This window comes from Silene latifolia, chromosome 1, assembly GCF_048544455.1.
Source record: "Silene latifolia isolate original U9 population chromosome 1, ASM4854445v1, whole genome shotgun sequence".
Classification (NCBI taxonomy): Eukaryota; Viridiplantae; Streptophyta; class Magnoliopsida; order Caryophyllales; family Caryophyllaceae; genus Silene; species Silene latifolia.
In genome coordinates this window covers 2595507-2600524 of record NC_133526.1, presented here as the reverse complement: position 1 = coordinate 2600524, position 5018 = coordinate 2595507, and the positions used below count along the sequence as shown (strand labels likewise).

The 5018-nt window shown below is 37.9% G+C and overlaps 1 long non-coding RNA gene across 1 annotated transcript; it reads right to left on the bottom strand.

Annotated features, from left to right (window-relative positions):
* Positions 1-303: 303 nt before the first annotated feature.
* LOC141643671 (uncharacterized) lies at positions 304-3213 on the bottom strand. The gene is made up of 3 exons (XR_012543755.1): positions 3142-3213; positions 2778-2888; positions 304-859 (listed from the first exon to the last, which is right to left on the bottom strand). It is a non-coding gene; the product is annotated as an uncharacterized LOC141643671 (long non-coding RNA).
* Between the last annotated feature and the right edge of the window lie 1805 nt (positions 3214-5018).

Here is a 5018-nt window from a genome sequence, read left to right as displayed (position 1 = left end):
TTTGCAAATGGCCATAAATCAATTCAAATATCGAATTAATTGGAGGTACAATCCCAATAACACTAAAGTTATTTGCATATTAAGTAACTACAAAATTCAGGATTATAAATAAAAAGCCCATATAAAATGGAAATTTAAAAAACCAAATACTAAACGAATACATACCCGTTTGAACCACAACAAATAGTCGATGCGAGAAATGATGAACCAATTTGGTGTGTTACGACGGTGGCGGGTCGGGTTATTATACCTTCGAGTAATTTATTTTCCGAAAAACTTTTGGAACAATAAATAACTCCCAATCATTACATTAACCCGTGAAAATCACGGGTCCGTTATTAGTCTACAATTTTGGTATTTTTCGGAGTATTTGATAACAACATTTTCACATTACTTGAGTAATTGTTGTCCGCATAAAAAAAATGAACTTAAAAGTGGAAAAGTCCAATTTGCTTAGTAAGACTTGAGAGCTAAAGTGTAAGCATACCCTTGGAGGTCAATTAAAGTATTAAACTGTTTTTCACATACAAAATGCGATAGGTCGAGAAAAAGCAATTTCCCTTTACCCAAATTCCATGAAGAATAGTGGCCAGCTTCACAAAATATGAAGTTCGTGAATGGGGCATAATATCCCCAAAGAGCCCAAATCGGAAAGACAATCTTGTGTATATCAAATAGTCTCAAAGAGCTTGTTGAACCTAATTTCTAGCTTTGTTAGTAAATCGTCAGTGAAAGAAAAGATTGTAAAGGCATATGATTGAAATACTCTTTGTGAGAGTTTTAGCATGTTGTGGAATTCTAGAATGCATTTCGAAAGTGAGTCGTTATTCCCTTGTTATAGATTTCTTTCAATACCAACCTGTAAGCAAATTACAAAGACAAAGTTAATGGATATATCGTTATACATTATATGGTTAGATTTAAGTTTTCGAGGGAAATTATGAGGGTGACCGATATCGATTTAGATGTAAAGTGCATTTGTCGGCAATATGTAAAAGATAAAATCTAGATAACCACTTTTCTGCTATCGCATCGATCATAACATTGAAGTACTATGTAAGTTTTTAAAATAAATACTTTTTCCTAACTCAGTTTAAAAATAAGATAGAATATGATACATTGATATAGATAGATAAATTGCTTAACCTTATATCCCACCAACTCATTAATCCTTCAATCATAGAGTATCATACTCCATATGGAGTAAGGGAGATTACTCGATAAAGTTATGTAACTTTTGCAAACAATAATAATATACACTTGAAATCCACAAAACAACAAAGAAATTCAAGGGGTGATCCCCTTTCCCCCTTCCCTGGTAAGGCCCTTGTCTTCGGCCTCCGTGGTGGTTGTGCCGATGTGGTTTCTGACGTTTTGTTGTGTCTGTCTTTGCGTGTTGCTCTTTGGGTCGGTTAGGACCGATTGGTGATCCCCCCATCTCCCCCACCAATCGGTCCTTTGCCCGGTTTTTATGCATTTAGTCTTTGGGTCGGTTTTTGGTCCGATTGGTGATCCCCCCACTTCCCCCACCTCTCGGCCCATTTTCCTTGTCGTGTCGGGTTAGGAGCATAGCTCTCCGGGTCAGTTTGGGACCGTTTGGTGATCCCCCCATTTCCCCCACCATTCGGTCCCTTGTCCTGTGTGTCGGTGTTGGTGTTGGTTGCATGTATGACGGTGGTCCTGGGAGGTTTTGTGTGGTGAAATGGGTGTCCTTTGCTGGTTTGTGGCTGTTGACAGTGGGACTGTCGGTTTTTTTGTTCTTTTTTGTCGTCGTTTGTGTGATGCGTTGGTGTCCGTCATGGTCGGGTGGTGTGAGGTCTTGGGTTTGGGGTTCTTTTCGTGTGAGATGCTTGGTAGGTGGAGCTCGGAGTTGGCTGTGTTTTGGGTTGGGATGGTTGCGGTGGTTTTCACCACTGTTTAAATGACTTTCTCCTGTTTTTCGTATCTTCGAATAAATTTAGCCCTTAGTTCAAGGATATTTTGGGTGTCCTGTCTCATTATCCTCGGGAGGTTGGCTAAAGATTGGTGTCTGGTTCGGGTTGGATCCGTCGGTCGACGGTGCTTTAATGCATTTATGGACAGAAGATTGGTCGAGGAGAATCCTATGATGTGGTTTGTGTACACGCTGGGTTTGTTGGTCCGTCGTTCGTGTGACTGTAGAGTCCGTTTGTCTTGGTGTAGGAGCTCATGCTCCATCGGATGCAGCCTGTTGTCTGTCATCCACCATCCCTTTCTACGCTCTTGTGGCGTAAGTGCACCATGCTCTCGTCACTCCGCAACTCACAGGTATCGGAGGCTTCCAGGGAATGTTAGCTGCTGGAACAACGACGATAAGGTGTCTTGCGCCAATTATTTCGTACTCCACCAACTTGTTTTTGCTACCAGACATGGTCTATTGCTAGTCTTAAATTTTCGTATAGTAGTGTTGTGTACTTACAAGTGTAATAAGGGCGTAGTTTGCCTGAACCTTATATAGGTGTACCTTTCTTTACCGCTGCCAAAAAAAAAAAAAAAAAAAAAAAAAACAAAGAAATTCAATGATATTATCAATGTTACTATCAACGGTTTTGTATACACTATTATAAGAAATTCGTCATGGTTTTGGCATAAATGAGTATCAACGGTTATTATCAATGTTTAAGGGTCGACTGATCGAGCTGAACATGGATAAGCGAGCCCATAAAAGTGTCAGAATAACATAATATATAAGGCAACGATCTTATAACTTGCGTATACAATATGTACGAATAATTTTTAAAAATTACTGCGAATTTTACCTCATGTTGATAATGAGTATTGACTTTATCTTGCTGTGCTTCCTCATTGTTAACGAAAATATACCGCGTACATAAGGGAGGGTCGTAGGTAGACAATCCTGAACAATTTTTCTGCAAAAAAAATGAAAAAAATGTATTAGTAGAATGTAAATATTGTAAATTGGTACTCTCAAGTCTCATAAGTAAAGATATAATGTCGTCACTGAATAATAAAAATACCATATTACAAACTTCGAGGATGTTAGTAATTCCATAATAATACAAAATTATAATAATACATCAATAACAGGTTGACCGTTAAGCAGGAATACTAATTATACGGCCTACAAAACACTGCCCTACAATTGAAAATAAAAAAATTCACCTGCGCGGCCATATAATAAATGAACTAATGGTGCAGTGGAGCACTAATCAAGACTATAGCCGAAACAACCCTGCAAATCAAATGAATCATAAATATAAGTACTCTTCAAAGGGCTAGTCAAAAGTTAAAACTGTAAAATAGAAGATTAATTTGACGCAAATGTATGGATCATAGTCGGAACAGACCGCTAAAGCCCGCTTCAATCAATTTATAATCAAATCTATGTACCAAAAAAAAATATAGTCAAATCAATTAAATAGAAAATGCAAAAACGTAATAAAACTCACCTTAGAAAATAGGACGGTAACAATAAATCCCACAACAATATACTTCGTACTAATATAGGGCGTTCGAAGAAGAGTTATATAGTAGCACTGGAACGTTTTACATAATTAAGTACTCCATAATTGTTTACCTCAATTAATGTAAGAGATATTCAATTTATAGTAAGGAAGATAAAGAGGGGAACTGGGAAGAAGCATGTTTAAGTTGTTGGAATTGAAGAGACGCAGGAAAGGGGAAAGGAAGTGGCGGTTTGAATTAAGCGTTTAGAAGTTGAATCATACAATTCAATTAATTAATTATTTAATTAAGGGTTATTTTTAGTTTATGTGATATTGGGTTTATTAAAGGAAGACGAAGAGGGTTAACCGTAAAGAAGGCAAACCGGCTTTTCTTAACTTGAGATTTGCGTACAAATTAGGGTGGGCTGGATTTTACCGTGCCACGTGGATTTAAAGGGTGCCATGTGGAATTACAAGGCTGCCACGTGGATTAAAAATGTTGTTTTGCTTAGCCTTTTAATAGTATTGTATAGATGGACTGAGCTAGTTGAAAGAAATTTTGTCGTTCAATTGAATTATTTTGTTCAACTTCGGGTGAACAAAAAACAATTCGCAAATAAATTTGTCTTTCATAAAGACCGCTTCAAACTCAATTGCGGTTCATAAAATCACCTTGGTAGACTTCTGGTCACTTATATTTACATGTGGACTTCTGACCACTTATATTTACATGTCGACTTCTGGACTTCATTCTGGCCACTTGTATTTACATGTGGACTTCTGACCACTTATACTTATACAACAAGAATATATGGTCACCAAAAACTACCCCGATTAATATTTTATTTGATAAGAGTTGACAATTAGTTTTTCCATGGTGGAAAGATATTTGCATAGAAATATAATCCTCATGGCCGGAAAGTCCTCGTTTCTCCAAGTGTGTCACGACAAGTCTTACACTTGGATACATACCCACTTGTGGTATGTAGATATGTACCCGATTCTAAGTAACACAGTCCCCAACCTCATTTCTAATGGAAAAGGTTCCTTCATCTCCTCCTCCATCTGAATGCCTCTATTCTAAGCATACACCTAAGCTCTTTTTATACTTGGTTGTCTAGAGCAAATTTGACAGGCTGGAGTTGAATATCTCTACACACCCGCGCACAGCTCGAGCACAAACTCTGTCATCAACCTCCGTACCTCGAATGTGTTTTGCTTATATTCGAGCACTTATTTCGAGCTCAACTATCGCGAACCTGCATACAAAATCAGTTTTTGTACCTAAAACTCAATATATATATATAACTTGAGCTCCATGTTCTAGAACCTCACTAATCAATTGACCATCTCGGCAATCTTCTTCAGCAGATTTCCATAAACCCGAAAACCCAACTTTATCGCCATTCATCCCCATGCCGATTTACCGGCATCCGACTACCCCACCGACACAGAGCACACCACTTAATATTGGAAAGCTGCATTCGGGTTCAAAACCGAGTCATGGCAAACACGGACAATGTATCAATTTCAATACTCCCTCCCAGTCGTTATAATGTTCCCCTGCACGATACTTAAAGAAAAGTATTAAAA